Source organism: Condylura cristata, unplaced genomic scaffold (assembly GCF_000260355.1).
Source record: "Condylura cristata isolate star-nosed mole 26May11 unplaced genomic scaffold, ConCri1.0 scaffold00003, whole genome shotgun sequence".
Classification (NCBI taxonomy): domain Eukaryota; kingdom Metazoa; phylum Chordata; class Mammalia; order Eulipotyphla; family Talpidae; genus Condylura; species Condylura cristata.
Window position 1 is genome coordinate 34138853 of NW_004567104.1, and position 24597 is coordinate 34163449.

A 24597-nucleotide genomic window follows, 5' to 3' on the forward strand; every position below is an offset into this window, starting at 1 on the left:
GAGTCGGAGGACATAAATATAAACAGCCACTGTGGTGTCCTAAGGTCATTGTGAAGCCCACTTTTCAAAATTTTACAACAATTAAACTAGAATGGGTCACAGGGAAAGGCTGAGCACTCTAGCGGGGAGAACAGAGATTTCGTGTCCAGAAAAGCCATAGAGATCACCCAGCACAGAGACAACTAACTCTGACCTGGATGAGCTAAATTCTTTTTCAGATTGCCAGAGAAAAAGTTTCATAGAAGGCCTTTAGCAGCAGCTAGAGAGAGTTGAAAAAACACAGTCCCCACCAGCCCCCTCTCCCTATGCCAGGGACCGTCCATAAAGCTGCCGCTGTGTCAACTGTTTCATGAACTTGTGCAGAGATGTTTGCTTGCAGAGATGTGAGCCATCTTGGCAAATAGTCTTTTTTTGTTTTTGATTTAGAGAGCCCTAACTCACAAAATTTCTGTCTGCAATATTTGGATTGGCTAATGGTCATCTCACTTTTCCACACAAGCTGTCCCCAACTTGACTCTGGGGCTCTTCCAGAGGAGCATTAATTATCTGGTGATGATGTAACTCAAAACCGAGATTCCACTTGGAAACCATTTCCATAGGGATTGACAGTGTGGTAAGGTATGGGAATGGGGGTTAGAGCAGAGAGGACAAGAAGGTAAATAAATACATACTTGGCCAGGTAATAGTTTCACTGTAGCTGAGGGAGCAGGAAACCCTGTCAGCAGCAAACAGGGGTGGGGCTCAGAGGGAGAGCTGCTGTGCTTCTGCTTCTACTGACTGGGTCCCCCCACGGCTCTGGCAGAACTCTGGGGAGACTGTCCTCTGATCTTGGCTCAACTCCAGATGAGCTATTTGTCCCTGAGCTATTTATCCTCTCTGGGTCTTGACTACATTGTCTGCAAGAGAAAAAATTGGCATAAACATCTCTAAGTTTCCAATAAGCTCTGTGTTCAGTCACTCTGTGTGGCTTTGTGTTTTGGTTTTAAATATTAATGATATCTTTTACTTGCAGGGTGCTTATGGCGTATAAAGTACTTTCACATCCTTGCCTCATGTGATCCTCACAACCTCATTATGCAATAACTATGCAGAAAGTATTCCCTCCATTTTAGAGGTTAAGAAACTGAGGCCCATGGAGGTTAGCCAATGTGCTATCACACAGGTAGCAAATGAACAACCAGGTAGCTTCAACTGAGTTCTTTCTCTGGAGAAGGGAATATAAGGGCCTTGCAATCAGATAGTAATAGATTATTTCTCCAGAAAAACAAATGGGAATTTTAGCTACTTACGCTCAACAGAGACTCTAACTGTCTCCTCTCAGTCACCCTTATGAATTCTTGCAAATATGGGTGTGCCTTATTTCTCCAACCAGATTGCAAGCTCTTCGGAGGATGCATGTCTGTTCTTTTCCCTTCTATCCCCACCAATAAGTGTTATGGAGCGAAGCACCTGGCACAGATTGGAACATTGCCAAGAAAAGGGAAAGCAAAGTGTAAGTCTGAAAAAAGTAATTGGCACCAATGTCTGTTTCCACGTTTGATCACTTCTTAGACAAGAACTTGTCTCCTTGGGCATACTCTGCCTGGATGGGTCATCTGCCTGCCACATTATTCCCCCAATCCAAAAACACATCACAGTTGTCCATGGTGGCAACAGCCATGTCCTACTCTCAGCATGATTTTCCAGGCAGAAGATGGGCACATGGACACAGAGAGACATGAAGCCATGACCTTGAGGATGGCATATCCAGGAAGCTGATGTAAGTGAAAAGGCAGATTGGCTGCCTTAACTGGGGAGTGCAGGTGAATCAGTGAGAAGAGCTACTATGAACTTTAGTTGAGAGGGCAATGTTGTGCAGAGCAGGGCGGCAGGAGCAACTGAGGAAAGCTACCAAGGAAATCCGGTAAATGAGAAGAGAGTGTTTTCTGGCAAGGGGAGGAGTGGGCAGGCCTGAAGAATGCACCAATGAGGCCACGCCCAAGGCCTTGTGGGTTCTCTGAGCACTGTGCACACTTGGCACTAAGCCTCCATGCAATCTGGCTTCATCTCCCTGGACCTCTACCCTTACCAGAAACCCTGACTTCAGTCCTTTCGTCAGGACCGCAGGAAAGAACACTCAGTGATAATCCAGAAGCAAGGACAATTGATTAGACAAACAGACATGAGTCCAATATAAGACCTTTGCCCCACTGTTACTGGCTCTCTTCATTATCCTATATGCCAAGTCCTTAACTTCCCTAGATTCTTGAGGGAGAGGATTCTAAGACTGTTGTAAGCCAGTCACTCCCAATAAATGAGAAAACTCACAGTTTAGGGGGTGATTTAGTTGAGCTCCACTGGCCAGAAGACTCTGAATTCCAGCCAAAAACAATCTCTGTCTCTCCCCTCATAGATCCCAGTGATTCTACTGTGACAACAATCCTGGGACAACTGATCACTAGAGATGGCAGAGCTCCTAGAACTTACACATTGAGACACACCCAGATCGACAGATGAGGGTATTAAAATTATGGCAGTTACATGTGTCCAAGGCCACCCAGAAAATGAGTGAAAGTACCTGAACTCTAGCCTGGAAGCCTTGACCCAAAAACACACTAAACACACTAGCTCTTTACCTATCTTTTTTTTTTTTTTTAAAGATTTATTTATTTATTCATACAGAACTGGGGTACAGGCCAGAGATGCGGAGGGTGATAGGATTCACCAGAGATAGAACGGGGAGCAGAACAGGCAGATCGAAGAAGTACACTGCTGAGGGGAGCAGCGGGCGGGTCAGGAGAGGTCTGCTGAGCCATGTGGTCACCTCCGGGGCAGGTGGGGATTGAACTCATGCGGAAGCAGCAGCAGCGTAAGCTTCTAAGTGCAGTGCTTTAACCCGCTGTGCCACCAGGGAGGGCCCTCTTTACCTATCTTAACCTGATGGCACTTACCCAGGGCTTGGTCAGTGCCAAAGTTTCCAATCAGGGTTGGTCTGAACAGCCATAGGTGGAAAGACTGAATTTGCTTTACAGGTAAATAACAAAGTCTCCAATTCTTCCATATCACCTTTAGTGCACCACTTCCAAATGCACTCAGCAGACTTGCATTCAGCCATGAATCAAATCCAATCAGGTAAACTGGTGTTTATAGAGCCACAATTAGAAAGGCAGTTCTGAGGTGCTAAGCTCTATACAAAGAGAAGCCCTAGTTCCTGCCTTTAGGGATCTCCCAGGTTATCTGAGGAGACCAGAGGAGATGACATTTGAAGTTTACAGCATATGACACAATAGAAAAAGTGTCAAGAAACCACAGATCACCATTAATAAAATTACTGGAATAGATTGTGTATTGGCACACAGGAGAAAAGACTATGAAGTGAAGATTTGAGGGAAATTTGTGGAAAAGGAAACGTTTTGATTAGGGCTTTAAAATATTTGAAGAATTAGAGAAGTGGAGAGACAAGAAGAAAATTTGATAACTAAATGCAAGTGTTCTGAGATAATAAATCATCATAATCATAATAGTGGGTGATATTTACCATATATCAGATACTATTCTCCCCAGCTAACATTGAATTTTCTCGACTCATGCAAGTCAAGTTGTTATTATTATCCCATTTTTTAAAGATGTAATTATTTGTGTATACAAGAACTGAAGTGTAGGCCAGAGGTGTGGGGGGTGAGAGGATTCACCAAAGACAGAATGGGGAGCAGAACAAGCTGAAATACACTGCTGAGGGGAGCAGTAGGCAAGACAGGAGAGGTCTGCTGTGCCATGTGAGTCAGCATCCTGGCCCGAACAGGAATCCAACTCATGCTGCAGTGGCTGCAGATAGTTTCATTGGGCTGACTTTAATTATCAATTATCCCATTTGTATAGTTGAAGAAACTGAGGCATGGAGAGGTTCAGGTAATTTACCTGAGGATACAGTTTGTATGTGATTGAGCTGGGATTTGATCCCAGAGGTTATACACTCAGCCACTCCTGTATATAGCTTTTCTCATTTTGATATGAAAATTTGACTTGTTGGAAAGATGTGTTGGGGACAACACAATCATAGAGGATCTTTAATACTATGTTCACTAACTTGGAGTTGGTTTTGCCAGCAGTAGAAACCATTAAAGGTTTCTGAGCAGAGAAATGGATGTGGCTTTAGTTGTTTGACTAGAGATACACACAGAAAGAAAACGTTAATGACATATTTGCATTGAAATAAAGCCCATGCACACAGACAAAAATAGCACCAAAACATAGACCGCATCCATGCTCATTCCCTTCCGTTGCCTAGTGTGCCTTATCCAGAGTTGGCTTCATAGATCTAAAACTACAGGGGATCATTTCCTTGGCCAGAGGAATCATGGAAACAACCAAATGCCTCAAGGCCCTCAAATTCACTGAGCCATGTACAGAGCTAGTGCAGCAATAAGCCTAGAGAATGGTGTGTAACAGGGAAAGAGACAATAAAGAGAGTGGGAAAGGGTGGAGGGGCAGATGTCAGAGAGCAAGCAAGAGGGCAGCCAAGTGAGACTCAAGGCTACTTACATTACCATAACTCAATGTACCTTAAAAGTGACTAAAGCGCAGTTTCTGGAAGAAGGAAGAATATTGTCAGCTATCTCGATTATTTTGTAATAGATAATTTCCTTAGCCCCTTCCCCCTGTTTTACAAGCAATCTTGAAAATCTCCTCCCTCCACCCTCCCCCCCAGAATGTATTCTCTATCTCTCTTTTAAGACTCAATTTTGCTAATACATTCCATCAGGACTATAAAGCTGAGCTTGTTTTCACTACCGACCGACCAGCCTCTTTAATGAATGTGGAGCAAAGGAAGTAACAGAAGCTCTGAAAGCCTTGTAATTGAAGTAAGAGCATCTTTTCATTTTCCAGGAACTGTATGCACAAAGGAGTCTGCTCAATCTGATGGAGCAAAAACGTTAGGTAATTTTTTGAATCCTGAGCAGCGATTAGATAATTGTCTAGGATGGAACTTTGGGAACAGTGATGGGAGAAGAGGTATCATCTTGTTGAGATGATCTTTAGGGACTATCTAGTTTGCCTGAGTGTTTGTTTGTTTAGCTCCTGAGTCACCAGCATGCGTTGTGGGGCTGTCCGAACTCTGTACTTTTCCTTGTAAATCATGGTATTCAGTGTCAGCATCGCCTCAATTTGTGACCAGATCCCACTTTTGGAAACAGATTCCAAAATCTGAGTTGCAAGCAGCTGGTGTATATGTTCCCACAGGAAGCCAACAGACAAATGATGCGGGGTGGGTGCAGAATGGTTAGCAACCTGAGCCTTCTTCTCTTGATGGCGTATTTTTGTTTGAAGAATGAGTTGATTAATTTGTGTTCAAATGAGGATGAAAACCACTCTGATGTAAGAAAATTGAATGGAGTTAATCCTAAATTCACATGTGTGGCCCTGATAAACTGAGCCTGTCAGTCTCTCCTGCCTTTGCTTTCTTCTCAATGGTTATGATTTAAGAAGACTTAAAAGTTAGCTCATGCCTAGTGCTGAGTTTTTACTGATGGCAGCTCTGGCTGAGGGGTTTAGAAATAAGTCATAGTCCCACACTCAATTTTTTTAAAAAAAATGTTTATGTATGTATGCATACAGAACTGGGGTACAGGCCAGAGGTGCAGGGCAGTGAGAGGATTCACCAGAGACAGAGTGGGGAGCAGAACAGGCAGATCGATGAAGTACACTGCTGAGGGGAGCAGCGGGTGAGACAGGAGAGGTCTGCTACACTCTGTGGATCATCTCCAGAGCTGGGGATCGAAGTTGCACTTAAGTGACTGAGGCCAGCTTGCAATGCTGCACACTAACCCTTTGTGCTACCAGGTAGGGCCTCACACTCAATTTCTAAGAACCAAGTCCTGAATCTAAGCTCCCATGATAACCCCAGATTCTTAACTTTTAGACAGATCTGGGATCTTGAACACCAAGAACAAACCTGGGTACCCATGTGTATTCATAGTTCTTTCTATGCTGGCCAAAGTTCCAGAGCTGTAACGTTTTTACATCTGATTTCCCGTAAGTTCTGATTTACTGTCCTTTCAGGAGCTCTGCTTCCCTTTCTAGACCCAACTCTCATGTAGCACCCAACTCTTCCTGCTAGCTGAAGGTAATGGAGTGACTGTGCCACAGGACTGTGCACATTGACCTGATTTGACCCTCATATTGATTCCTACTCTCTTAATTCAGTGTCTCTCTACAGGAGTGATACTACCCCCTAGGGGATGTACTGGAAACGCAATAAGGCATTTTATTTTACAATTTTTTTCTAAAGTTTTATTTATTTATGCACACAGAACTGGGGTACAGGCCAGAGGTGTAGGGGATGAGAGGATTCACCAGAGACAGAGCAGGGAGCAGAACAGGCAGATTGACAAAGTACACTGCTGAGGGGGGCAGTGGGCCAGACAGGAGAGGTCTGCTGCACCATGTGGTCACCTCCCTGGCCTAGGATCAAAGTGGTGCTGCAGTCCCTGCGATCGGATCGTTTCATAGTGCTGCCTTTAACCCATTGTGCCACCAGGGAGGGCCTGAAATGAGGCACTTTTGATTGTCTTAATTATCAGGATGGACATTACTGACATTTAGTGAAAGGTATCCAAAGGTACAAGCAGTGAAGGTATCGCAATCAAGAAATACCATGTGTCCTATAACCTTCAAAAAGTGGGAAAAGTTATCTGAGTGTGGAATTCAATCTTATTTTACTCAAAATGTCAAGTCCTTTTGCATTATTTTAATCTACACTGAATTTTCCATAAATGCCCTTAAAGCATGTTTAAAGCTGGAGAAGATCATACATTGGCTCACAAATTTATCAACAGTATTCACAAAACCAGAAAAACACTTCACTGACAAAAATATGGATCCCGGTTTTTGAATTGCCTACACACCCATCTCCAGCTCCATTTGTCTCTATCACATTCACTTTGATTTCAAAGCCATTATAGTTAGTCATCTTCAAGCAGTATTGTTTATTATTTTTTGTTTGTTTTTTAAGGAGCTTTTTTTTTTTTAAAGATTTATTTATTTGTGCATACAGGACTGGGGTACAGGCCAGAGGTGCAGGGGCAGTGAGAGGATTCACCAGAGACAGAGTGGAGAGCAGAGCTGGCAGCTCAATGAAGTACACTGCTGAGGGGAGCAGCGGGCAGGCCAGAAGAGGTCTGCCGCGCCATGTGGGTCACCTCCGGGGCGGGGATTGAACTCATGCTGAAGTGGCTTTAGCTTCTTAGTGCTGTGCTTTAAACCTGCTACGCCACCAGGAAGGGCCAGTATTGTTTATTTTTATAGTGCATTATGTTGGGTTTTTTTTTTAATGTGTGTTGGAGGTTTATCATTTATGAATTTCTTTTCTGAATAGTCAAAGGAACTAACAAAGTATTTATTTATAAATTGGTCATTGTGTCTGATGGGGTTAAGAACCCTTGACCAAAATGGATACTTGTCTGTGGAAGAAAGAACAAGACTGATGATGAGATTGGTGCATTTTGGAGAAGGCTGTGCGGCTGCCAACATGTCTCAGGGGAAATTTCCCCTTAAAGAACTGACCACTTTCCGAACACCCGCCTTTCCCTTCATCAGACTCTCCAACTGTAAAAAAAGATGAACTCTTCCCATTTGCAACAACATGGCTAGACCTGGAGGGGATTATGCCAAATGAAATAAATCCGAAGAAGAAAATCAAATTTCCAATGGTTTCATTTATATGTGGAATAGAGAGTAGCAAAATTAAGGGTCAGTGAGAACCAAACCAATGACAAACCTTGGTAGTTTGATGGTAGAAGGAGAGGTGCAGCATACACAGGGGGCCATAGGCGATGGCAAGGGACTGTGGGAGCCCTGGTGGTAGGTGTGGTGTGGTAACTTTCATCTGAAGAAGTGTGTTCCTGTACCTCTGAAGCAAATACAGTGTTGTAAATCCCAATGTTACCTCAGTTAAATAAATGACTATAGGTTAAGCAGGGAAAAAAAGAAACCATGGGAAACTTAAAAATTAATAGTTGCATTTTATAGGTGGATTTTGACTGAAATACACTGCTGAGGGGAGCAGCAGGTTGAGTCACCTCCCTGGCTGGGGATCCAACTCATGCAGAGGTAATCATTGGTAGCTTTGCAGTGCTGTGCTTTAACCCGTTGTGCCACCAGAGAAGGCTCCTATAGTTGCATTTATTAATGAGAGAAAGAGCGTCAAAGTTTCTGTTATTTACAACATTTTATTATTTTTAATTAGTATAATATTTGCATTGGCAAATAGAGAAGGGAGTTAGAATTAAAAAGACTCTTAATAGTCACATAGTGTATCTCTCTTTTTTTTTTTAAAAGATTTATTTATTTATTCGTACAGAACTGGGGTATAGGCCAGAGATGCGGAGGGTGAGAGGATTCACCAGAGACAGAGCGGGGAGCAGAACAGGCAGATTGTCGAAGTACACTGCTAAGGGGAGCAGTGGGCGGGTGAGGAGAGGTCTGCCTGCCATGTGGATCTCCTCCAGGGCTGGCGGGAATTGAACTCATGCGGAAGTGGCTTAAGTTTCTTTGTGCTGTGCTTTAACCCGCTGCGCCACCAGGGAGGGCCCACATAGTGTATCTCTTTAATTTTGCAAAGGTAGAAACTGAGGTTTGAAGATGTTAAATGCTTAGCCTCAGCCTGTACTGTTAGACCATGCTGTAGTCAGGACTAGACTATAAGGCCAGGGTTTCCAGTCGCATGTATACAGCTAATAAATCATTCTTACTCCGAAAAATAAGATTAAGCAAACATTTTACTAAAGATTTATTATGGGGCCTTCCTGGTGGCACAAGGGGTTAAAGCACAGCATGATGAAGCTATCCGCAGCCACTGCAGCATGGGTTCAGAGAGGTGACTCACATGCACAGCAGATCTTTCCTGTCTTGCCTACTGTTCCCCTCAGCTGTGTATTTCAGTCAAAATCCACCTGTTCTGCTCCCCACTCTGTCTCTGGTGAATCCTTTCACAACCCCATCTCTGACCCACTCCCCAGTTCTTGTATGTATAAATAAATAAATCTTTTAAAAAATCTACTGATTAAAAAATAAATAAATAAATAAATAAAAGAGGATTAATAATAGGTTAAAAAAAAATCTACTGATTGCCCACAAACACATGAAAAGGTGTTCCAAGTCATTCCAAAGTGATATCAGGGAAATGTAAATTAAAACTACAATTTACCCACTAGTAATTGAAACTAAAAAGATGTATTAAACCTTGGTGAATTTGGAGCAACTAGAATCCACATATATTACAAGCAGAAATGCAAAACGGTAAAAACCATTTTGATGCTACACTTGATCTTAGTCAAAAGCGATAGGTAAAAACCACTTTGAAAATCAGTTTGGTGGTTTCATAGTATGTTAAGTTTATGGGCCCTTCTCGGTGGTGCAGCGTGTTGAAGCACAGCACTATGGAGTTATCCCAGCCACTGAGTTCGATCCCTGACCAGAGCCAGGGAACCCCTATGGCGCAGCAGACCTCCTGCTGCTCCTCTCAGCAGTGTATTTCATCAATCAGCCTGTTCTGTTCCCCACTCTGTCTCTGGGGAACTCTCTCACCCCCCTGCACCTCAGTTCTGTATGCATAAATAAATGAAGCTTTTCAAAAAAAGTTAAACATACACTTCCATATGGTCCAGCAATCTCACTCCTCAAGAAAGTTACCATTATGTCTTCAGAAAATTTGCACGTGATTATTTCTAGGCCTAAAAATTAACAATACAAATTTCTACCATTTAGTGACTGTATGATCAAAGTATTCCACTTAGGTGATGGTGTGTACTCAGTAACTAAGAGGAATAAACTACTGGTAAATATAACGACATAGATAAATCTCAAAATCTCACTAAGGCTCTCAGGCTAAATGAAAGAAACTAGTCACCAATAAAGTCACATCTATATACTTCCATTTGTATGAAATTCTAGAAAAGTTGGGGCTACAATGACCCAGAGCAAATCAGGTATTCCCTGGGGCCAGGATGGACTTCTAAAGGGCAGAAGGGAACTGATGAGGGTGGTAGAGGTGTTCTAGAACAGGATTCTGTGTGCAGTGGGGTCTGGTTGCATGACTATTGACACCTATACAGGCTACTTAATAAATTCACCAAGTTATACAACGAATGTTTAAATTTTGTTATAAATAAATCATGCCACAATACAGATGTGAACATAAAAAAGAAGTTGAAGATGTTTTTAGACAAATAAATCTGAAAGAATTCCAAGTAAGTGACTGTGAAGCAAATGAAACACTAGCAGATCCTCAGGTGAAGGAAAAGTGCCTAACAGGGCAGCATGGAAATGCAGAAAGAGTGAAGAGAAGGGGGAAATGTGGCTAATGTAAAAGCTAATTGAGTATTTACTTCAAGAGTAAAATGAAATCATAAAAAATGTTTTTATAATTTAAAAGGCAAGAAATGAGAAATTAAAGGAACAAACTACCAGAGGATCAATAGCCAGATGTTAGATTCTAACTATGTCATTAATTACTTAAATGTTAATGGTCTACAAGTCAATGAAAAGACAGTTTGTGAGGGTGAACAAAAACACAAAATTCAGCTATATACTATAAATAAGAGTCATGTATTAAGTAAAAAGAAAACCAAAGGACGAATATACATTATACAAATAATAAAGTAGACCTGATATAGTTACATTCATATCAGAAAGGTAGATGTTAAGGTCACATTTCATAAATATAGAAAGATATTTTAAAATTCTGCCTGTTTCTATCTCTTTTCTTGTATTAAATGCTACAATTGTCTAATAATAGAATAACTATCTTTGGATAAGATAATGATTCCAAACTGCCTTGTCAATTCAAATGCAAAAATATGACTACACCAATTTTTAAAAAGTTATTCCCCTGCACTCATGACATGAGATATTTAAGAGTGACATCTTTGCAAATGTTAGGACTATTGCATTTACTGATCACCGAAGGCTTTATTTGTGCCTTTTGCATTACCATGTGTGAAAATACTCATTATATCTGTCCTATTTAATAGTCTGCTTTAGTTCTTCTTCAATTCTTCTAAAATCATGGGTAATAAATTCACTCAGAAAACAGGAATTAGTACTGCCACAACAGTCCAGGTTCATTAATTTAATGAAACAGTTCAGGACAAGACATTCATCAACTGTTGGGTGTCTTGATCAGAGCTCAGTCATTATGTCTTTAAAAAAACAGAAGGATGGGCCCTCCCTGATGGCACAGAGGGTTAAAGCATAGCACTAAGAAGCTAAAGCCACTTCAGCATGAGTTCAATCCACAGCTCTGGAGGTGACCCACATGGCCAGCAGACATCTCCTGACCCACCTGCTGCTCCCCTCAGCAGTGTGCTTCATTAGTCACCTTGTTCTGCTCCCCACTCTGTCTCTGGTGAATCCTCTCACTGTCCCTGCACCTCTGGCCTGTACCCCACTTCTGTATGCATAAATAAACAAATCTTTAAAAAAAAAAAAAAAACGGAAAGAGAAAAACCTTGCTGTAGCTTCATGTTTGGCTATTCTTTCCAGACACACATCAAGTTTCTACATATCCTTAAATAGAAAGTAACGGTTGTAAAGTTACACAACTTTATACAAATGTCAGGTTCTGTTATAATTTTCCATCAAACTCTGAATAGCATCTTTCAGAAACCACATATGGCACAGAGAGCTACTTTTGCTCGCAAAAATCCTTTGTTTTTTTCTCAGAGAACTGGAGCCAGAGGTAGAGACACGCTCTAAACATTGAACCAGGAGCTAGTCAGTGCACTGTGTAGGAAGAGTTGAATATGTTAGACATAAAATTTTGTTTGAATCCAAATCATCAACAACAAAATGGTGGAGGGGGAGTCATTTCTAAGCCTTGGTGTTTCATAAACTGGTCAAAGTAAATTTCACTGAAACAATGAACTACAATGAAGCATGGAAACTGAGAATGTGGCCAGGGTGTGAGGCCTCAAAGAATGAATGGTTGGCAGAACCCAGAGGAAGCATTCAGTATGGTGAAGACTGACCACAGGGCTAAGACTTTTAGTCAATCCAGCAGAAGGAAGTTGGGGAGGGGAGCATAAAAAATCAGGGCCACTCTCTTACTTCCTGCCAATGGTCCTATTTGGCCAAACACAACTGAAAATCTTAACATGAGTTGGAGGAACTTCTGCGGGCTCAGAGTATTAAGAAGAGGATCCCAGTAGGCTCTAGGAAGCTCTCCAAGCAAGGGGATATGAAGACTGTGTAGATAAAAGATCACCTACAGAATGTAAACCTCAACCCTGCCATAAACTGTGCTCTATGACCATGTAGAAGCTACTTAACTGCTCTGAACTTGTTCTGTTAAAATGAGGGAGATAATCGTTACCACACAGACTTATCGCGAGGATAAATTTAATCTGTGTAACATTTTGGCCAGTGCCCAGCACACAGTAAGTGCTAGATAAATGATTCGTGTCTTTCCTTCTCCATTAAACTTACTCTCTGCTTGCTTCTTATAAACTAAGCCTAGAGACCTACTTTCCTTTCAATACATTAGCATGCTTTAGAAAAATCCTTTCATTCCTGAAGACCATGAGTCATTCTCATTGCAGATGCATTACAGTAATAATTGCTTTGGGTCAGCAGAAAAACATGTATTTTTTTATTCTTCAGAAATGCAGCACACATTACAAAAAGACTCTCCTTTGCAAATAAGTCAGCATAAATTACCACCTGTTTAGCAGAAAGTTTACTTCCTAGGCCCGCTGACATTGATATCAGAAGGAGCCTGTTTGTGTCAGAAATTGAGATGCCCAGCACACAGAACACTTTCACTGCCTTTTGGGGAAGTTCAGAAGATTTACAGTTAGTGGATTTCTTATTGTAAACCACACGCCGATGTGTGACGTCATTTCCGAGTTCTGATGAAAAGTCTATAATGTATTCCTATAATCATCTAATATTTTTATCCATGATCCCACAGGGCTGGAATATTTTCTGCTGTTCCATTTCCCAGAGTGACTCTAAAACAATGGTTGCCCAACTGGCAAGGCCTCCAGAAAGTTGCAGGCTTTCCCCATAGGGTGATCTGATGACCATTGGTAAAAAATGAGAGTATCAAGTGCAGTACAGAGAAAGGCTCACAAAATGATAATAATGCTATGTTAAATGGAAAGCCTCGTAGTACTTTCCACTTTACCGTGGGGCAACTTCACAGCCATTATGTCAGTGGAGGTGGAGATGGGTAATTACCTCCTTGCTTTCTACAGATAAGAAAACTGACTCTCAGGAAGTCCTGTAGCTGGTCAAAGACCTTCCAACAGCTGACTTGGCACAAGGGATGGAACATACCTCTTCTGATTCTAAAGTACTTGTCCGGAGATGAAAACTTATATCCTAGAGCTTCTTGCTGAGTGTCTTCTCACTCTGTGAAAGAATATAATGAAGAATACCAGTTTTAACAGTAAAAAAAAGTTTAGGTTTTTTTTTTTATTTTTCTGATCAAAAAACACTCATCTTTTTTTTAGTCTTCTTTGTTGAAGGGAAAAGTTAGTTAGAATTTTGTAAGTGCAATAGAAAGGTGAATGGGGTGGGGTAGCTTTGTTAATTAGGCAGTAGAACTAATGCTGGATCTAGAAGGCAGCCAGACCATGGGTCTTAGTGATGGTCAAAACCACTCCATTGTTAATTGGCTAGGTCTCGTCAGTTAGGTTCTGTAAGGGCGTGGAGAGGGGCTGCTGTAGGTGTTATTCTTCTTCAGCTTCCACTGTTTACCATACTCAAACACAGCGTTCTGCAGTTCTGCACTGGCATCTTCTCAGACTTCTCAGACTTTCAGCGGGACCACCCAAGAACTTCTGAAGCACAGATTGCTGGATCCAAGTCCAGAAAGTCTGATTCTGTAGTTTTAGGGTAAAGTCTTAGAATCTGCATTTCTAACAAGTTTCAAAAAGATTCTTGTGTCTGGTCCAGGGTCCATGTTTGGAGAATCCTATAGTAAATCTAGGATGCTATAAAAGTTTATTTTTATATGTCCTTGAGATCATCCTCCTCTTCAGGATGGAACTATCCGTGACTCCCTCACATCCAAGCAGTACAGAGGTCTTTTCTGAACACAACCTTCATATTCCAACAGTAGTTCCCAGAAGAGGGGACCATTTTTATGGGGTGGGGAGAGCAAAAGAAGCTCTTTATGGAATCTGAAGTCAATATGACTCCATTTCCTGTACCTGCTCATTTTCCTTCCACGGGAGGAGTCAGTACTGAAATTTGATTCACCTTTTTAAAAATAGAATAATGTCTTGATTCAACCTCGTTACATTGAGAGTTTGCTTTTATTGCTTTTATTATATCTAAGAGTGGAATTGCTAAATTAACTTTATAAGAAACTGCCAAGGTTTTTTATAAAGTGACTGTACCACTTTGTATTCTTATCAGTGATATATGAACTCTAGTTTTTCCACATCCTCATCATCTCTTGGAATTGTCTTTTTGTTCTGCTTTATTATTTCATTGTTATATTAATATGTAGCTTCTTGTAAATAATGGTGGTGATCATCTGTCCATGTGTTTATTTGCCATCGTTTATTATCTTCTTTGATAAAATGTGTTCAAATCTTTTGCCCATTTCTTATTGAGTTGTTGATTTTCTTACTATAGATTTTTGAGAGTTCTCTATACATATACACACATATATGCACATATACATATATACACACATATAGAAGTCTTTTGTCAGTTGCACGAGGTACAAATTATTCCCCCAGTTTGCAATTTATCTTCCATTCTCTTAATTTCTATGCAGATAAAAAGTAAAATTCTTCCATTTGTTAATTTTTTTCTTCTTAAGAATCATGATGCTGCTAAAAATTCCTTTTGAAAATCAAGTTCAGGCCCTCCCTGGTGGTGCAGCAGGGAGCACTGCACTGAGAAGCTAAAGCCACTTCTGCATGAGTTCTATTCCCGCCTGCCCCGGAGGTGATCTCTCCTGGCCTGCCTGCTGCTCCCCTCAGCAGTGTACTTCATCAATCTGCCTGTTCTGCTCCCCACTCTGTCTCTGGTGAAGCCTTTCGCCAACCCTGAGCCTCTGGCCTGTACCCCAGTTCTGTATGTACAAATAAATAAATCTTTAAAAAAAAAAAAAAAAAGAAAGTCAAGCTTAAAGATTTTCTCCCAAATTTTTAAAAAGTTTTGTAGCTTTACATTTTGTATTTAGGCCCATCACACATTTTGAGTTAAATTTTGTATAAGGTGTGGAGTATATTTTAAGGTTCACTTACATGCACACAGCATGGTGTATATTTTGTTGAAAGTGCATTCACACCTTTGTGAAAATCCAATTGACCATATATATATGTGAGCATATTTTTGGATTCACTATTCCAATCCAATGATCTACATATACTAATCTTTTCACCAACATCATACAGGTAAGTCTTGAAACATGGGGGTATGGCCTTGGGAGATAAGCCACCTGTTTTCAGCTGAGGCAGTGCCCTAAGAGGGACACTCTGGTAGCCAGGCAATAATTCCTTTATTCCTGAAGAAGAATGGATGGGACATTGTACCATCCAGCATACAGAAAAATACATTTGCCCAGATGTTCCTCAGGCTTGAGGAAATGCAGCTAGTTCAGTAATGGTATGTTTTCCAGTATAAATAGATCAGATAAACTTGGTTCTATAGTACCACCATGCGTCAAAACTGCAAATATACAAAGTCCCAAAGTATATCATACAGCATATGGAAAGGAGTAAATGAGAGTGAGTATACTGTTATTTAAGGGGGAATGCTAGGAATGCCAGGATAGGGAGAGTTGGTGGATGCTTTCCTAAATCAAATGAAAAAATGTCACAGAAGCAAATATAATATTGATGTGCTACCTCAATTACTTAGACATCTGTTCAAAATCTCCACAACAATCTTAGAATTTAATACATCTTTCACTTGACTTCCCAGTAATTTTATCTTTCAAAAACCATCAGGAGTGAAGTGCTAGACTCAATCCTGATGAGTAAGGGAGGACTTGCTGGTGTTTTATGTGAGAGAAATCTCTTAACACATATGTGAAATAAAATGTAGTACCTAACATAGACTATTCTAACTGCCCTTGGAACGATGAGACCCCTGTGGACTGGCCTGTCCCAGGGCGCCTGAGTCGAACCTGCAGAAGACCCCCATCCTCCACAGAGGAGCCTCGAGACACTGGAGCACTGTAGCCACACTTGAGCATCGGGGCCAATTCCTGTGACTGCTCCAGTGGAGAGGACAAGTCGTGGTGATCCATTGCAAGGGGTGAGCGACAGAGTAGTTAGGATTGAGTGTTGAGCGCTGTGATTATTGCAACCACCCTCATCTTTCCCAGCTTCTACCTCCGTAGTGTCAGAGGAGAGGAAGGTGCTTATGATTCTGCAAAATTTTTTCCCAATTACTTACTGTGTGAAATAAAAGTGTGAAGTATCCAACCATTAATATATATATATATATAGTCCCTGACCTCCTGAAGATAAAAGGATCACATAATCCGAGACTCTGTAGTAAGAAGAAAAACTTAAGTCATAATAGACATTTAGTAATTGAGGCTTTCAGAGAACATCTTCAAAAAGTCCACAAAAGTGTAAATAGAAACCCAAGGTTAAAGGCAATAAAAAGACCATATGGCGTTTTGTTTTTGTGAAACTCAAATTTTTTTACTTTGAACTAGAAGAATTAGCTACTAAAACCAGTATCACTCAACTTGGAGTTCTCTGATGAGGGTCTGTTTTGAAACAACACATAAGAGAGATGTAAGAAAGTTATAGAAACCCTGCAGAAACTGACAGAAGGCAAAATTCCAGAAGGAGCTGAGGCGTGCCCTGAGGCATGCCCATGTTGAGGACCACAGAGACAGCTTTAAGCACACCCACAGTTTGAAGCAAGATGAAAGAAATCAGAAGCCCACTGCTTAGAGAGGATCCTGTTAAATGATAACAGAGAAAAGGCAGAGCAGCTCAATTGCTTCTTTCTTCTCGAGCAAGAAACAGGCTCTTCACGCTGAGAAGGGTATAATGGATATCACAGAGAATAAATTGCAGCCCCACCTATATAAAGGAGGCGCGAGTGTGAGAAAACCTAGTACATGGGCTTTGCAAACTGAATAAAAGATTATAGGCTCCAGAACCTATAGTTCTGCCTCTCATCTCAGGGCAATAGAAAATAGGACAGGTGTCAGAAATCCAAGTCAGGCAAAAATCCAGTTTATCTAGAAGGAGAAAAAATGGATGATAGACTCTATAGAGGGAGCAGGCTTAGCATGGCTTTCTTCAATATTCCAGAATGTATATTATATAAACATGAAGGTACCAATCATTGAAACTGATGCAACTAACTGCATATTATTTTCTCATAGAGCTGAAAAATAGACAGAATATTAGCACAATATTTTGTAAATATGGTCATAATATTCATTTGAACAAAATGGAGGGATGTTTCCTAGTTTAGAAATTGGTCCATTATTGTCAGATTTGCATCCAGCTGTCTATTAGTGGAGCTGTGTCCTTGATAGAAGATCTTTAAAGCTCTAACATATAACTCTGCATGTGTCAAAAGTTAGTGAACACTTTTTTTGTTGTTAGTAGTGCATATGAAGACAAAAGAAGGTAGGCGGTAGAGACAACAATGAAAACAATAAAAACAAGCAATTCTTACAAGAAGAAATATAAGGTGCTAGAATTCATTAGAAATTGAAGTGACTCAGAATTGTAAAAATTGGAGCAATTAGTCCCAGTTAACATTACTGAAAGTGTGGGGAAATGCTACTGTTGTACAAATTGACATGAATATACATAGGTAGGCCTTTTTTGGAGGATAATTTTGGTATTTGTTATCAAGGTTTTGAATGCACACATGTTTCAAGTAGCAATTCCACTTCCAGGTATCTAGCCTAGAGAACTACTCACAGGTACCCAAAGAGTCACATACAAGAGATACATTCTGACAATGGAACATAAGACATTGATTAGAAAGATGAATAATAGGGAACGGCTCTACATTTATTATAAAATAAAAAAACAAATTTCAAATTTCAGAAAAATATGGACAATATGATATGCCATAAAATGAACTATTTCCAGGAATGAAGAAGTGCATGGGAAATGTCTTACATTCTGGAAGTAGGTGTGATTTGGATGCTAAAAATGGAACACAATTTCAAGCCATATTAAGCAAAGGTTCCATGGACGAATTGGTCACAGTTGTCAACTGGGTTACTCACCAAGATTGACTGGTGTAAGCTAGCTGACCAGTTACAAACACAGAAATACATATTTGAAGTGCCAGGAAGGCACAGAACTTGTTCTCTATGATCTGGGCAGAGAGTCCTGGAGCCCTCAGGGGCTTTTTCAGGCTTTTAATGATCTTTCCACACCATTTGTATTGAGGCAACCACGGGGCCCTGGGGCTAGGAGGCTGGTGGCCTCCTACCCAGCCCCACCCCCACTCCACACACCCCCATCCCCCACCCCCCTAAAAACTTACTCTTTTCAGGACTCTGTGGCATTCTCTCGCCTCTCCACTGCACCCTGCTGCATGGCCCTCAGCTAACGCTGTCCTCTGACACTCCCTTCTGTGCTCAGTCTCTGGGCTTGGTATGTCCACCTATTATGTCCACTATGCACGCCCACGCCACACTCCAGGTGCTGCCATCAGGTGCGCAAGTAAGACCACAGGTGTGGATCATTGATGCTAATGGCAGGAAGGCAGAAAAAACCTGATCACTTCCATTTACTCTCAGTATTATACAGGAACATAGTGATTTCTTTGAACTGATTTCCACTGAGTACCGCACAATTAAGCATATAACCTGATGTGAATACTTGTCATTATTGTTCCCACTATATTATTAGCTTATTAAATGCAAGCACCACAGATCATATTTCTTCATTCTCCATAAAATTCAGAGGGAAACTAGGTACATAAAAGTCTAGTAAACATTGAACACAGAAACACAAACTTTCAAGATGAAGATTAACTCAGTTCCTACATCCTTCACTCTGAAGATCTGTGAGATCATGAACGTCATTCCAAGGATATTTTCTGGGCAAGGGGTTGAACTTCTACTGCCACTTGATTCTTTTGTTTGTCTTTTACTTTTCTGTCCTTCTTCTAATAAAGCTGCTCTTTGAATATTACTAACATCTCTGTGCCCTAGAGAAACTCACATGGGAAACGCACAGCGTGCTACTGAAAGTGGAGCTCTGGTGAAACCTTTCCCTGCGTGAACCCAAGCACCGCACTCCAAATCCACTAACGACATCAATATGACCTTGCTTTCCTGGACTTTTTTTTTTTTTTAAGGCAGAATGCAGTGGCAAGTTTACTGATTCATTACTGTATCTTATAAAGGTTTTGTGTGCAGAAAATTTTATGTTACAGGTGGCAGAAAAGTCTAAGACATCTGCTAGAGGATGAGAGGAAATTATCCATCAATTAGAAACAAATGGGGAAAACAGCTATTTAAAGAAAACCCTTTTTAGGATTTTATGAGCAGTCACATACAGTTTTTCTCTGTGTAAAAAAAGACCCACTCAGAACACTAATTTCAGTCTCTCCCGGTTTGAAGGAGGCAATATATCCATTGGAATAGAGGGAAAGATGGGATCAGTGTGGAGTACTTTGTCTCTGTGACTCCTCCTTAAATCTCTCTGTGGTCCTGTGGCTTACCTCAGAACCAGCCAATACACTTTTTAGAAAGATATATATGACCTGGTTTTCCTCCCCATGGAGTACCAAATTTATGATTTTTTAAAAGAGCTTTTTGTGGCTCATAGCTAGGACTGAAAAGAACCTGCCTATGACTATAGATAATACATTTTGAAATGTTAATGATTTATTCCTTCTACTGTCATATTTATTTATTTATTTATTTTTTAGATTTACTTATTCCCAAGGGAATTACAACTTAGGTGGAAAAAGGCACAAAATGATGTAAAAAATAAACTATTATTAAAAAAACAGATTTACTTATTTATGCATACAAGAACTGGGGTATAAGCCAGAGGTGTGGAGAGTAAGAGGATTCACCACAGACAGTGTGGGGAGCAAAACAGGCAGAGCAACTGAAATATACTGCTGAGGGGAGCAGCAGGTGGGACAGGAGAGATCTGCTGTGCCACATGGAATACTGCACCATCTGACTGGGAATCAAACTTGTGCTGCAGTAGCTGCTGATAGTAGCACGGTGTAGTGCTTTAACCTACTGTGCCACCAGGGAGGGCTCTACTCTCATATTTCACAATAATGTCTTTATCAATTAATCAGTGATTTCTGTTTGAGAAGAAAATATGTCCTAACACCTTGATTGGTAAGATGAGAAAGTAAGAGCTGGCCATTGGTCACAGTGGGGATGGGCAAAATTGTTCCTCAAGATCCAGGTGAGAACTGACAGTGTATGCAAATAGAATAATGGAGGAGAATTTACCAGAAGCTATTTACAAGATGTGGTAAAAAGTAAGGGAAGCCAGAGGAGATGAATACGTATCCAAGAGCTACTTAATAGTGAGAACCACTAGACTGAAGCAGCAGGAGAAAGGAGCAGCAGCCAGGACCTCATGGCTTGGCAAGAACTACCCATTGGGTACCTTCAAGAAAAAAAAACAATCTGTAATCCAGATGGGTCTGGGAGAGTAAATGCCCAAATCTCACCCTTAATGCTACCTCCCCATCTCCAGGCAGCCACTCCCACCTGCCAAGTCCAGCTGGAGACAGAGGGCAAAGAACCTGGTTGATTCAGTCTCTATAGGTCAGTCTGTGGGGAGGCAGTATAGGGTGGAAAGGGGTGAGAATGCATTTAGAAGGGTCAGTGGAATGCTAACATAATGAATGTTCTTGCCCCACATGTACCTCCATGGGCACTGTGACTTCATTGTTTGTTTGCCTATGTTAATTGATTAAATGTGGAAAATATTGGCAAACTCTCTACTTGGTAGGTACCTGAACACTGTTGTTATATTTAGGGAAGTTTCCACATTCAGATCCCTGGCTTTCCAAGACAGAAGACAGAAAGCTTGCTTCTCCAACCCCTCATTTACAGCTGGCTTATTTGTGCATGAGACAGAACACATTGATTGGACATATTCAGCACAAGACTCCAGCCTGAAGAAGGAAGCTTTGCACCGAGTCCATTTAGCTGCTGGGGGTGGCAAGAGGTGACTGGCTTTCAGTAGGGTGGCAGCTTGAGCTCCATTGCTGGAGTTGACCCCCATACTATACATTCACAGCATATACATTTGGTCTTCCTCAACAGCTCCTTGCTTACAGCTCTCAAAAAATCTCGAGAATTTCTTCTTGTAAAAGTCATAAAGATGTCTCTTGTTTCACTGATAAATGACTTTTGGGAAGCACCTGACCATGTCAGTGGATTGGCCTGGGAGTAAGACATATAATTAGAAAGTTGAATCTTTCTGTCTTCGCTGCTCCCAGACTTTGGGGAGGGCAGTGACCACTGAGTTAGTCAGGCATGCCTATATATAAAAGCTTCCATAAAAATCCAAAAGAGGTCCCTCCCTGGTGGTGCAGCTGGTTAAAGCACAGCACTAAGAGGCTAAAGTCACTTCAGCATGAGTTCGATCCCCACCCCGGAGGTGACCCACATGGCACAGCAGACCTTTCCTGACCCGTCCACTGCTCACCTCAGCAGTGTACTTCATCAGTCACCCTGTTCTGCTCCCCATTCTGTCTCTGGTGAATCCTCTCACCACCCCTGCACCTCTGGCCAGTACCCCAGGTCTGTATGCCTAAATACATAAATCTTTAAAAAAAAAATCCAAAAGAATAGGGTATGGGGGGCTCTGGGAGGTTGGTGAACATATGGAGATTTGGGGAGAATGGCACTCCTGGAGAGGGCCTGAAAACACCACACCCTTTCCCAGACCTTGCCCTAGGCCTCTCTTCCAAAATGACTGTTCTTGATAAATACCTCTGTCATAAATCAGTGACCTAGCAAGTGAATGGGTTTCCTGAGTTCTGTAAGTCACTGTAACAAATTAATCAAACCTGCAGAAAGTATCCTGGGACTCTCTGATTTATAGACAGGCAGAAGTACAATTAATAAAACCTAAGCTTGCAACTGGAGTCTGAAGTGAAGGGTAGCCTAAGACTGAGCTCTTAACCCAAAGAATTTCATACTATTGTTGGTAGTGTCAAAGTGGGGTTGGATTGAGTTGAATTCTGAGAGATGCTGCAGATGTTCACGCATTTCTTGTTGGCCTAGGGAAATCTCCACCCACAATGCAATAGGGTCCAGGAACTCTTTCAATCCAGAAATGGCATTGCTACTGGCGGCAGTGATCATTTTAGTAAAGACAAGTTCCTGTAAGCATCTAGTTCAACCTATGAGTGCTCAGTTTTGCCACGTTAGTGGTTTTAGCAGACAAGTTCTAAAGTGTAGGGTCCTGTTTCTGGAAGCTTATCCTCAGACCTGATTACCTTCACCACAATTTTATGAGCTACGCAAAACCCGTATAATAAATTGATTGTCTGCTTAAGGGCCAGTTTCTGAGGTTTGTAACTACAGGCCCTGAAATATATAATAATTCTATTTTCCTCTCTACTCATTTTTTATTCAGTTATATTAATCTCAATTACACAGCTAAGGGGACATAGTACGTGAGAGACAGAATAAGAAGCATTCTGACTAGCTCTGCTTTCTAACGGGAGCAGAAAGTGCTGGTATACACATATTTGCATTTGAAAAATACATAGTAGATTGAATTTGTGACCTTAAGGAACCTAGATGTGATTTGCTTTGTGAAATACCTCCACTTTATGAATAATTAAGCATTGCAGTAAAAATCATTTCTCAAGTATCCTAGTTCTTTCACTTCTGATATATGTTACAGACAACTTTGTTGGAGAAAAACAGATTAGAAGAACCCATTTATTTAAGGTCCAGTCTTGCTACCAATATACTAGGTAACCTTAAGCAAGACCTTTAATTTCTCTAAAATTCTTTTTCCAGGTTCAGAAGTGAGGGCACTAAAATGTGTGCTTTTGAGCTCTAAAATTCTGTGTCATGAATCCTTTGAAGAAAATCTTGAGTAAATATACTAAGCTTTTCTGGGTTTTAGGGCTTGAAAATCCCTAAATCTGAATTTACAAATCAATTTCAGCTACAGAGCTCTTGATTCAGTGAGAACAGTTTGAGTATTGCTAGGGAAACTAATGCCCTATTATTTTTATTATCTGAAAATCATTCTGTCTTCACTAATTATAAAATTCCCATCAATTAGTGACCTACATATTAATTAATGCTGCTTTTCAATCATAGAAAAGTGAAAGCATGACAAAGTAGATTTTGAAAAGCAGCTGTTAGAGTTAAAATAAAATGGGACATTTGACTTCGCTGTTTTTCCTTCAAGCACATGGACAAAATAAGTAAAATACAAAAAAAGAAATAACACTGCTGAATCCAGCAGAGGGAAATTACTACCTTCACGATAAGAAAAAGCATCAGAATATCATAGAGTGACCTACTGGTGTCTAGGTCCAGATTGAGAAGGTAGCAGCTACACAACGAGCAGCCTACTCCACTTGAGACAAGTGTCCTGAATTAGACTATCTGAGCTAAAAGACAGAGAAGATGGACCGAGAGAGAAGAGAGAACACAGAGCCAGCCCTGCAACCATGAGAAGAACCAAGTCATATGTTGGCCTGGAGAATGAGCCTGGGCTGTATCTGACATTATCGAATTAGAGACGTCTACACAGAAGAGGAAGGAGGTTGGCCTGGGAGAATGGATACCATTTTTGCTTCCCCCCCTGATATGAAGGGACTTATATTACAGTCCCAGCATGCCAAAAATAGACTTCCTGAGTGGGGGTTGGGACAGCTGGAAAGGAGCAAAGGGATGTGGAATGGGGATGGGAGAGACAGGTTGAAGAGAGACATACAGAGACATACATATGTGATGAGATACTTGGAAAAGAGACACAAGGCTGAGAGACACATGGGGAAGCCACTCCTGGCCCTTGGCAGAGACAATGGCAGTTGTTATCTTGAATTCATGTTGGATTATGTGTTGTTGTTGTTGTTGTTGTTGAAGATTTATTTATTTATTCATATAGAACTGGGGTATAAGCCAGAGGTGCAGGGTGGTGAGAGGCTTCACCAGAGGCAGACTGGGGAGCAGAACAGGCAAATCTACGAAGTACACTGCTGAGAGGAGTAACCGGTGGATCAGGAGAGGTCTGTTGGGCCATGTGGGTCACCTCCAGGGCTGGTGATCGAACTCCAGTCCACTGAAGTGGCTGTGGCTAGTTCGCAATGCTGCATCCTAACGTGTTGTCCCACCAGGGAGGGTCCGAATTATGTTTTATGTAGATTGTATCCCAGCTGTCTGGGCTCTACTTAACCCTTTTCTTGTGGTTCCTTGTCAGAAGGTGCCTTAGACTTGTGGCAAGCTTTCACGCCTCAGGCGGCCTTCTTTGGGCTGAGCTTATTTGACTGGGCATTTGCCCACAAGGGGGTGGGCGATTTTGGAGTTTTGTTGGGAAACTATTATTTCAAATTCTCTTTCTCTCCCTAAGAGTCTGTGCCTTCTGCCTTTGTGCATGCAGATAACTGTCTCCCTTTTAAAGACTGACTGTCCTAACAGGTTGG